This window comes from Canis lupus, chromosome 32 (assembly GCF_011100685.1).
Source record: "Canis lupus familiaris isolate Mischka breed German Shepherd chromosome 32, alternate assembly UU_Cfam_GSD_1.0, whole genome shotgun sequence".
In the NCBI taxonomy this organism is placed as follows: Eukaryota; Metazoa; Chordata; class Mammalia; order Carnivora; family Canidae; genus Canis; species Canis lupus.
In genome coordinates this window covers 35801503-35813936 of record NC_049253.1, presented here as the reverse complement: position 1 = coordinate 35813936, position 12434 = coordinate 35801503, and the positions used below count along the sequence as shown (strand labels likewise).

The 12434-nt window shown below is 37.9% G+C and overlaps 1 protein-coding gene across 2 annotated transcripts in view; it reads right to left on the bottom strand.

Annotated features, from left to right (window-relative positions):
- ANTXR2 (ANTXR cell adhesion molecule 2) overlaps window positions 1–12434 on the bottom strand; it is a 159942-nt gene that overhangs the window by 47510 nt on the left and 99998 nt on the right. The window lies entirely within an intron of this gene.

Sequence of the window (12434 nt, the reverse complement as noted above, 5' to 3'; positions counted from 1 at the left end):
GTTCTAAATCTCTCCCATGAAAGATTTCCTCTTTCCTGAAATTAGACACATAAACACCCCCCGCATGCACATGCATTTGTACACATGAACACACACGCATTTATGTACATTGATATTACAAGCCTGAGCTTATCTATCGATATATTCCTAAGAAGCAAGGAAGAAGACTCCTGAAAAAACAAGAAAAATATCTGAAACCATGGATCTGTTTTTTTGTAACTAATAAACCTAAGTTGATATTCACCCTCTAGCAAAAAAGGGGGGGAAAGGATAGGATTCCTATGGGAAAAAGTGTTACTTGACCACTTGACCATCCACCAGACTTGCTATATCAAAATTTTCATGATTCTTTTTTATGGCTCACGATGAAGAGACTACATACAAAGACAAAAAACACTGATAACAGATCTAAGCTATACAGGAAAACACAAATTTCTCCACTTTTATCACAAACTTATTTGAGAACCTTTCAAGAGTCTAATTCTAATTTTATTTGATCATGTTACTGGCCAGCTCCAATCCTTTACTGGTTTGTCTATTAACTATAAATTAAAATCTAAACCCTTGACAAATGCAGATTTTTGCTTATATCTCCAATAATTAGTTACTATGTACAAAAATAAACAGGTGAATAAATAAAATGATTTCACTTTCATGTTTTTTCCCTATTCACATTTAAAGCTAATGTAAAATGAAGAAAACATTGCTGCAAAGAATAAAATCCATGTGTCACAGCCAAATCTGTGATTTCAAATGTGTAGACAATATATATCTAAGCTGCATAACTTGCTACTGAAATTTAGTTCATAGTTGTCAAAAGTAAGGTATACATGTAAAAACTAATTTACAGTGTTGCATATTTTCATTTTAGACCTTCTTGTTTTTCATTTTGTCTAAAGTGCATGGAGAACCTAAAATGTAATCCTAAAACCATAACGCTTAAATTTCCAGTCTTATGTGCTTTTAAAGATTTTCTTCTGGAAGAATTACAAGCCATTTTTCTATAGCCAAAATACTCATAATTAATATTTTTTGTGATTTTTACATTGAAAAATATCACAGAATAATATCATAAGATTTAATAGCGAAGGGAGATTAACCTGACAAACATGAATGGAACAGCTAGAGGGGGACGGAAAAAAAGAGAGATTTTAAGAAGATGGCTTAGTCATTTCAAGGGTCAATTTCATTCCAAATGATTAATGCTGTATTACAGTGAAGTAGGCAACTTTACAAACATATAAATTTGCAGCTTATTATTTCAATAAGCACTTGAATCTCCTATTGCCTACATGTGCTTTCAGAGGAATAATCTTTCTTCCGTTTTTCATTTCTTTCTCCTCTTTTTCCCCTCTTTTCCTCTTTCTGCTCTTGATCGTCCCTCCTTCTATTTTAGCCCATAATCTGACATTTCCTCTTCAGGGAAGTATTTTGTATGCTGGTAACCATGAAAGTAATATTATCCAGATTTACTGCTGATGCTATACCTAGGGATTTTATTTGGATTTATTGTTACTTGTCTATAATTCCTAACTGCCCTACAGTAACTGTCAAAAGGTGAAGGCCTGAATATTAACCCAGGGAAATGTTTGAAAGATGTAAATGAAAATATTTATGTAAGTCTCTCTTTCTCCTTCTCTCTCTCTCTCACCCTTCTCTCCCCGCCGCCAAACCTCTTATCTCATAAGAGAGCATCTGATGCCAAAGCATGAACAGTGTATTAAGGGCTTAACTTCAGTATTAATTACTCAGGTTTAAAACTCTTGGTAATTAATTAAGAATAACAACAGAAGTCATCCCTTTTTCTTCACTGTAACAGGTCTTCCTCTCTCTTCAATTTCTCATTCCTGTGACCATTCCATGCTCATCTCAGGCTGTGAAAACCTTAGGCTCTAAAAGTTTGTTCCTGTTATCTGTTGCCTTTTGTATGAGATTAACGAAGTAGACATTAACAAATTTACAACCAACAGCTCAGACAGCTGCGCTACTTTAAGCAGTTAATGGAAAAGGAACTAATCTAGTTAAGAGCATAGGACTTGTTCATAAATCTGGATTCAGAGGACAGATAAAGCCGTCACACCTCTTCTGGACAGTATGAACTGAATTCAATCACCAGCCCTCTTCTGTTTGCTGAGAAGAGCTAGCATTTCCATAAACTGGACCAAGAAGGCACTCAGGATTAGCATAAACCACATATAGCCCCGCACAGAGATGATTAATTGATATGAACGCATGATTTCACTGGGACAAATACAGATCTCACAAGAATTCCAATCACCGAAAACTCTTCTTGGATCAAATATGAAACAAGATTAAATGTAATTTAGAAAAAAATGAGAACAATGCAATTGCAAGCAACAAACTAATAAACATATCTTGATATAAAGAACTAATAAAAATGGTAAGCCTTTATCTGTTCAGAATTCCACCTAAAAGAAAATGGTGTCATGCTTTTATAACTCAGAAAATGTTTAATAGAGTTAATTGTAACTTAAAAGTTAATTATTATGCAAAAGGATAAATCTTAGCTCCACACAAATAACATTTTTATGTATCAGCATCCTCAGCCATATCTTAATAAGAAATAATTCAAATTTATCAAATTTCAGAACTGTTCTGATGTCTTGATTTTCTTAGTAGCTTAGTCTCAGGGGAAGAATCATGAACCTAAAATCATAAGTCATGATAAAAACTTTCAAAGTGTACAAAATCAAAATGATGTATCTTTTAAGAATCACTAGAGTCCAATGCATATTTTCTTCAATAGCTCATTTTTATCTTTATAATCAATTATGAAACTAAGAGAAACTATAATGCATAAAGATACTGAATGGGGACACCTGGATGGCTCAGCGGTTAAGCTCTGCTTTTGGCTTAGGGCCTGATCTTGGGGAGTTTCAGGATCGAGTCTTGCATCAGGCTTCTCCATCTGCCTGTGAGAGACACACTCTGCCTCTCTCTCTGTCTCTCATGAATAAATAAATAAATCTTTTTTTAAAAGAAAAGACACTGAACCGAATTGTGTGTATATTAATTCAGCATCTTATACACATTATAGTGAAATATTTTGATTTGTTGGCATAAGATTTCGTACCCAGAATAAGAAAGCTAGTCTCGAACCTGCTCATTGAGTTGTACAAACCATGAAATCAGCTGGGCATTAACTCAGATACACCAGGTGAAGAACAGAGAGACTGACAGAAAAGTCATACAGTAACTACAGCTTGAAAGCCATACATAGAAAACACCATTTAAGTCCAGTTGAACACAGATGATGTGGTGACAACAGGACATCCAAAAGGAAATTCATACAAGCTCTCAGAGACATTTAAGTAAAATTTAGAAGAGAGGATGGGATTGTCTAAAAATTATGTAATTAATGATGATAGCAAAGTAGTTCAAGTCCATATGCTCTCTACAGAGAAGAGTGAGATGTGAAAATAACAAGAGACCAAGGGTTAAACCTTAGGAATCAACCAAAGTTAGCCTGAGGGAGAAGAGAGAGAAATGAACAATGTAGAGAAAGAAATCAGAGAGTAAACACTCAACTCTACAGAGCTTTTATCTGTACACTATACACACACACACACACACACGTGTAAATAATATAAATGTGCTGTTTCGATTCTTTATTGAAATATGTTTTACAGATTTACTTTGTTAGGCAAGTAAGATATGACCTGATATATGACATCTCAGTGTGGATAATTGCAAAACCATATAATCCTGTGTGTGTATAGCCCATTCTCATTAGTGTAGACCTTAATAAAAGTAAATAAATAAAATTTACTGAATTCATAATAAACTCTTTGTTAAGATACCATTACTGTCAGGAAATGGCTCTAAAAAGAATTTACTGTTAGAAGGAAACAGCTTGATTTAAGAAAAAACCATTTGAAGTCTCTAATTTTGATTCAAAACAAAAATGTACTTAATACTGGAGAAGATTCTAAAATATAGATATAATAGATATTATTTTTAGTGCACTAACCTCCTGCTAAAAAACATTATGGGAATCCAAAAGTTTAAGAAATCAAATCTATCTTTTTTCCGCATTCTCAAAGTGAAAAGAACTCTGATAAATAAGAGGCGTATCAGAGAGTAAAATGGTTTTGAAATGGGAACAAATTAGTAATAACTAACCCAACTTTATTAATTTTTAAAAGCAAAAAGGAGGCACCTGGGTGACTCAGTCAGTTAAGCATGGCCTAAGTCATGATCCCAAGGTCCTGAGATCCAGCCCCACTTCTGGCTCCCTGCTCAGCCAAGAGTCTGCTTCTCCTTCTGCTTCTGACCCTCCCCCAGCTGTGCTCTCTCTCAAATAAAGAAAATCTTTAAAAAAAGAAAAAGAAAACAAGAAATTTCTCATAACCCTTTGAAATAAGAGTTAATTTTTTACTCCAATCATATAATGATAAACAAGTGAATGTCTACTGGTATTCTTAAAAACAATTTCCTGCAAAGCTTGAAAAGTAAATCATTTTTAATTTTATACCTCAAAGTTATGCCGGTTTCAAATTTCTCAAGTGTTAAAGGTTGCAATTTGATTCAGTCCAGAATTAATGGAAAATATAAAGCTTATGTGAAGTAATTTTTAAAAAGGACTTAAGAGATTAAAAATGGATATTATAAAAATCCTAGTGTTTTGTTTTATTTAGAAATAAAAATAAAAGATAATTAGCAAAAAAACATTTATTTCTCCTTAAAGTATATATTTATATAATGTATTAATATAAATTCATTTTGAAGAATAAGGAAGCAATAAAAGTTTCCTACTTAAACCAATTTCCTTAACTGAGTTATGAAGCTTTCCTTAAAGGAAATTTATAAATGAGGGTCTGGTAGACATGTAGGCACCATCATAATGTACTTTGTTAAAATAATAAATTGTCTACAAAAATAATGCATGTTTCCCCCTTGGACTGGGTCCTTGGAGCTCTAAATTGAAAACCTAATATATGTTGAATTATATAGATTTTTATAAATTATTAGAAGTTATAAAGTGATGTACTTAAATATATTTAATCCTCTGTAATTAAAATTATGAAAAACTATATAGTACTTGAAACAGTTAAAAAAAAAAAAGTCAAGTTTTATCTATGCCAACATTTCTGCTCCCAGTTAGATGATTTAACTGATATCCTCAAGATGGTCTACAGATATGCTGTATACTAAGGCTAAGAAAATAATGTGTTTAGGCCTGGACAAACAATATTAACTGTTGATATTTTAAAGTATTGTTTTAGTGTGCCAAAACTCACTGATGATGAAAAAAAAGTTTATTTCTAAAACCAGCACACTAATCTGAGAAGAAGGTATCTACACTACTATAATAATTTTTGTCTCTTGAGTGTCAAAAGCTTGTTGGTCAATTTTAACCAAGAAATCTAACCAAGAAAATCTAAACTTAGAAGTTAACACATAAAATATGTACGAGGCCACTACACACAAATTATGCTGGCTTGGGGGGTTAAAAATCCAATTTAGTCTCCATATTCTATTTATACTTTCCTTGAAAACGTAAGTCTTTTGGGTAATTTAAATGATTGCCTTTCATATATTCTGTATTTCACTTTAGGGAACTGAACTGAGTCAATACTTTTGCCAGTGAACATCCATAATTAAGAAATGGTTTCCTTTAACCTAAGAAATAGTATCAAAAAAGTACTCTATTTCATGAAATTATGATTCTCCACTGAAACAGGCATTAGTTGATAACATACACACTGACAAAATAAGTTCTTCAGGTATATACACAGATATTTATAGCAACACACACATATTACCCAAACTCAGTGGGACTACAGAAATAATGGCATGCTTCTGTGTTATTCTAGTAAAAATTTATCTTTCAAATATATATAAACCAAAGTGAATTACTTCTACTCATTTAAGCAGGATATTTCAGGTAGTTCAAGGGTGCCCCAAAATATAAAGATAAGAGATAATCAGAATGAACAATACTAGTGATAACACAAAGGGTAGAAAAATCTGATGATAGTCTTTCCCAGTTATGTCACATGATAATTAGTTTAAAGGGCCATATAAAATTTCATATCTTACAAAAATAAAAGGTAAGCAATCACTGGAGCTTTTTTAAAATCTTGATTTTTTTTTCTCCATTCTTTCATTTAAGAATTCAAAACAGAAAAGGTCTGAAAATAACAGGGGCATTTTGTGTACCCTAGGACTGAATGACTCAGGCTAAAATAAAAGGTTTTCTCATAGCTTTTAAAACTTATGGCAAAGTCCAGACACAAAATATTAAGACAGAACCTAAAAACAAAGTGTAAGAATGTAGTCATTAGCAGCCTAATTCCCAGCACTGAAAGCATTTAAAATATCAAATCATTTGAGTGAAGGTTTCAAAACACCCACAAGTGGTTCACATTTTGCAAATGTGATGGAGAATTTAAAGGCAGTGTAGCACAAAATCTCTGTCAGGGCAATGGGATTCAGTGGGAAGATAAAGTGGTTTAACAGCACTGAGCACTGGGTGATTTGCAAGCATGATGGACTTCACAGTGACCCTCCGGAGGGTTAGGATCAGTGAAGAAGCCGCCAGTGAAGACAGTGAGGCCAGTTATGTTTTGAGTATGAGAATTCAGATGAAGGACGGGCAGAAAAGTGAACACAGGCTAAAATTAGAAATCTAAGAAGGAGGTGCAGCCTTAATCATTTGACACTGAGGTTATAGGTATCTCTGGAGCCTTTTTTTTTTTTTTTTTGAAGGTTTTATTTTTATTTATTGGATAGAGAGAGCACAAGCAGGAGGATCAGCAGGCAGAGCCTGGATATGGGTCTTGATCCCAGAACCTTGGGAGGGTAACCTGAGCTGAAGGCAGACGCTTGACTGACTGAACCACCCAGGTGCCCTCTCTCTGGAGCCTTTTAAATGAACCTGTGCTATCTTTGTTCTCAGATATTCTCCCCCATAGACTTTTTTTTTTTTTTTTAATCAGAGGACTGACATTGGATTCTGTCAAAATGGACTTCCATTTTTTAAAGCAGCTACCATCAATCATTTCCAAAAAAGTGACAATTATATCTGCACAATTAATAAAAGTCCCCTCAACCTAATAAATTTAGCTTAATTGGAAACTCACGATGCACTTCTGTTGCTTATTTCACCACCGACTGATGAAAACTTGGCCACCATCTAGCATCTGTTGCCCTCTCTCGCTCGAAGGATACCTTTGAGTTTAGCACCTTTGCTTCATCTCCCAGTAACCTTGCAGGTGCTCCCCTTCAAAGGGAGGGAGCCTACATTTTATTAATAATAACAGTTTAGCATACCACAGAATACTATGTTACCACACCCTGGAGCTTTATTTGTCAGACCAGCATCCAAACGGATTCTAATTATGCTCTAGGAGTGCCTGCACAGTTAGGAGCTTCTGCAGTCTTCCCACTGAAAAGTATATACATTCTTGAATTTTTTTTTTTCTAGCTGAACCTAGGTGAGGGGGTGGGAAAACACCTTAGAAAGTGTTTTCTTGAACATGCAATTCTGGCTTTTCACTTAAAATCTTATTTTTAATATCCAACTCCAAGGCATAAGGCCTTTGTACATAGGAAACTAAAGCTAATGGGATGTCCTAAATTTTACTTTCCTAAAAATCTCCATCCGCCTGAAAATAATCGAATTTCCTTTCACCTCCGTGTAGTAAGCAGCCTCGTGGTCCAAGTATAAAAACAAACAGTGGAGGCCCTTCGTGGGCGCCTCTCTCAGCAGGATTCTTCTATTGCAGCGTGTACACTCCTGTGCGCTTCCTGGTGAGCGAGGGGCTGCGGTCTGAAGGTCAACGTAACCTCCACTAGGGCCAAGCAGCTCCTCGGCGATTTAATCGGTTCGAGGAACAGCTCCAGAACTAGTGCTTCGCTTTCTTCTTTCTTTGCCTTTTTTGCTTCTCCAACTCTCACTTTTCAAACAGGGGGAAAAAAAAAGGTGCACGCGTGGTAATGCATGATTTATGAATTACCTTGTTATTGCAAACACAAAACACTGCTTTGAAAACCAAACAAACTCCTGCCGCGGACTCCGGCGTGTTTGATGGAGGCCCTTCAAAGGAGCCCACGGCCTACTGGAGGTTGTTTACGCGGAGGCTTCAATGCGTACCTGCGGTCCCCCGTCACTCCCGGGAAACTGGGCGGCAGATGTTGCAGCGCTAAGCTGTCTCTGAAGTGGCTTTCCGTCCCCGTCTCCCCACCGCCGCGGAGTCAAACTGCATTAGATCTCTTTATTTGCGCCTAAGGCAAGTTTGGGAGCGCAGCTGTGTCCACCCCCACTCCCACCTTTGGTGTGTGAGGCCTGCAGGCAGCGAGCGAGAGCCCAAAACGGTCCTGCCGCTCTCAGCCACCTCCGCCCACCGGCCGGCAGCTCCTCGCCTGCACCCGTCGGGGCTCGAGGAGCTGCGGCCGCCACCAAAGCCGCGCCCGGTGTGTGCGCCGCGTCCGCGGAGCCGGGGATGGAGCGCCCGGGGGAGCGGGAGCATCCAGGGGAGCGGGAGCATCCAGGGGAGCGGGAGCCCGGGGGAGCGGGAGCATCCAGGGCAGCGGGAGCACCCAGGGCAGCGGGAGCATCTAGGGGAGCGGGAGCCCAGGGCAGCGGGAGCCCAGGGGAGCGGGAGCATCCAGGGCCGCGGGAGCATCCAGGGCCGCGGGAGCATCTAGGACAGCGGGAGCTTCTAGGACAGCGGGAGCATCTAGGACAGCGGGAGCCCAGGGGAGCGGGGGCATCCAGGGGAGCGGGAGCCCAGGGGAGCGGGAGCATCCAGGGCAGCGGGAGCACCCAGGGCAGCGGGAGCATCTAGGGGAGCGGGAGCCCAGGGCAGCGGGAGCCCAGGGCAGCGGGAGCATCCAGGGCCGCGGGAGCATCCAGGGCAGCGGGAGCATCTAGGACAGCGGGAGCCCAGGGGAGCGGGAGCATCCAGGGGAGCGGGAGCATCCAGGGGAGCGGAAGCATCCAGGGGAGCGGAAGCCCAGGGGAGCGGGAGCATCCAGGGCCGCGGGAGCATCCAGGGCAGCGGGAGCATCCAGGGCAGCGGGAGCGCCCAGGGGAGCGGGAGCCCAGGGCACCGGGAGCATCCCGGGGAGCGGGAGCATCCAGGGGAGCCCAGGGGAGCGGGAGCCCGGGACGGAGCCAGAGCCTCCGCGGGCCGCTTTGATACTTTATGCCTGAACTTCAATTACTGGATCAAGGACTTCAATTCAGCGGTGAATTCTGCTGCCAATGAGCCCGGTGCGGCCTCTGAGCCATAAAAGGAGAGCATTTGGCTGGAAATTCGGCGTGACGGGACTTGCAGACTAAGCGCGCTAGACTCCCGGTCTAGCTCCACGTACGCTGATTTGTTTATTGAACTAAACTCTCAAGAGGCACAATCTGCAGTAAACAATCCATAAATAAATGACAAGATCGTTTTCCAAGGTAGAAAACGTGCCGTTGACTAGGCATTGGTTCTGTTATCTTGGAACCCATTAGCCACAACCGGAAAACAAGTGTTTTATTGTCTCCCCGAGCGCACTGTTTTGCCTTTCTTTCTAGGAAAGAGAATGTGACTCCTTTATAATTCACAAATGAGAAAACATTGCTGCTTATTTCCTGAAAATATCAAACATTTCCGACGACTAGAAAATTCTTCCAGAAGCCTTTCCTTAATTTCTACAATGTAGGATTGCTTTATACTACACACGCCTTGCACGCCATCACACAAATACTTCTAAGAAGTATAATCCAAAGTAAACACGCACAAGGTTTTACGAGCACAGGAAAATAAAATTATTTGCAAAACCTTTCACCAGTTTATACGTTGATAAGAAATTTTCTTTTAAAAAGATTGTCCTTGAATAGCCAGTAACATTTTCCCAACGCATTATTTGATTTTGCATATCTGCAAAGACAAACGTTTTCCGGGGTAATCAATGAATCTAATCTAAGCGAATACAATACTATTTACCAATTTCCTAATATTTAATGGAAAAAATAGATTTGTGAAATAAAAGTGATAGTTTGGAAGGACAACAATTATCCTATATACTATCTACAGGTATACACACTTATACACCTATACACACACATATATGAAACCCTTCACGAGTAGTCTGAGTCATCTAACTTAGCTTAATTAATTGCTTTCAGGGGAGTAAGGTTGAAGACAGGATTTTACCCTTCCCAGTGCTATGGTATCCAATCACAGATGAATATGGGTATCTAAAACTATCCAAAAAAATTCCAAGCCCAGTTTTCTCATTCAATGATTCCACTCTGGCTTACCTGGAGTATTGAACACAAAGAATAGCCAGGAAAGTGGAAGACACCACACTTGGATATCTCAATCCCCTAAATTTAAAATTTTGTCTACTCCATGTAATCCTAGAAGACAAACCACGTCTACATACACTGAATTGGTGAAAAGCATACAGTTCAGTCCATTGAATTTTTGAGGACTTAACTAGCCACAGTAAGTAGGAGGTAATGGGGAACCATGGTCTTCTTCTCATGCATAAATAAAGCATTATCTAAGCAAATCATTCCATTTTAATATCATACACCAAATGTATATCAAAGTTAACAGTGCAAAATACCCTGATTCTCTTTCTACGTTTGGGTCCTCATTTTCTCACCACGTAAGTCACTTTCTCAAATGAAAGATACTGTAAAGTATCTTGTATCTCTTTTATCTTGTAAAGTCTTTTAAAGTCGATCAGATTCTGTGTTTTATGATTGGTGCAGATTTTTGCGGGACACAAATATCACAGAGTTACACGGTTGGCTTTGTCAACAATATTTACTGTGCTCATGAGGATAAGAATAGAGCCCTTGAAATGGTAAACTGAGATTGTACCATTGGGTGAGTTTCTAGCTTTACCATACTAAATGTCAATTAGCTGGATTGTCAGCCTATGGGGAAAGCTTTCACGGAGCGCCACACTGAAGCTTTCACAGTGGGTTTGAAATAAGTAACAAAAACTTGCAGGTGACAAAACGTTGGAAGCAATAAAGGTATATTCAAGAATAAGTATTATGAAAAAGACTAAATCATACTGTGTCAAATATACATACAATCATAATATGTATTTGATAGAGCATATATAGGTATACGGTAGAGAAACTGGAGACTTAGTCATACACAGTAAAGATCTACTATCTTTTATCTACATCTTTGAAATACAAATCTTTGAAAACTCTAACTTTTGTGCTGAGTTTATCACCGAAATTCATTTGCAAGCCAAACCTGACTTGAACTTGAGATTATTAATAGTCTATGTCTACTTGCAGTAACTAATATTTATCACAAAAATGTCTAAATAATGTAACCCAAGGTGCTGTTTCACATAAATATATGATATATGGACTATATCAGTTTCCTAAAATCTGAAAAATTCTGAATTTTCTAACTTAAGAGTTAGAATAAAATCCTTTGGGCCTATAACATACAAAAATGTGTCCAAATTACCAGAACAAAGGAAATCTTTGTTTAGAATCAACAAAGTGCTTGGCATATGTTAGACACTAGTTAAAAGAATATATCCAGTATGGGCAAGAGTGCTAGAACTACTATCTGCTTTTGCCAGCTAATACATCTTTAGTGCTAGCACAATCCTCAACACATTTAACAATTTAACAATTATTTAACAAATGAACTAATGTCTAATCTGGGGGAGAGAAAATTAGGGTGATACACAAAAACACTTTGAAAATACAAACAGTGAAAGCCTAGCACAAAAAGAGTAAATAGAGTTGCTGTATGGCGTCCCAGAAGCAGAACTCCAGATTATGTGTGATTTAAACAGAGGCACAAATTTCAATAAACCTAAGAACTTTCCATTAACCACAGTGGTCTGGTAATGAAAGAGGCTGGTTATCTCTGCCTATGGTCCAAGCAAAGGTTAAAAGGTCTGTGGAGAATTCTCAAACTGGATTTCCTAAATGGTTGAATTCAGATATTTTCAAAGTGACCTTCATTTCATAGAAGTAAAATTTTAAAGATTTACATGTTTTTGTATGTGAAGCACCATGCTAAAATATATAACACTAAGCATAACTTAGTTTGGCACTATAGAATAAATACTAATTTCATCAATCATTTCATACTTAAAAATAATAGTCTGTCAAACCTGAATGAACTGAAAATCCTCTGAGGTTGAGGTAAATAAAGTTCACTCACTTCAGAATTGGTGATCACGATGATGATCATGTTGACACACAATGAAACGGTTCTATTATTACTACTAATAGTGATGTGTCTGAACTATAGTGATGAAAATGTTTTCGATTTTTTTACATTGATATTATAGAAAATAGTGCTAATATATTAAAGAAATTATAATGCTAGAGTAATTCTAGCCAAATTTCCATAAACAAAAAAAAAAAAAAAACTCAAATAAGCTTCCTTGGTAGGGAAAATGTATACACATATATGTGTGTATGTATG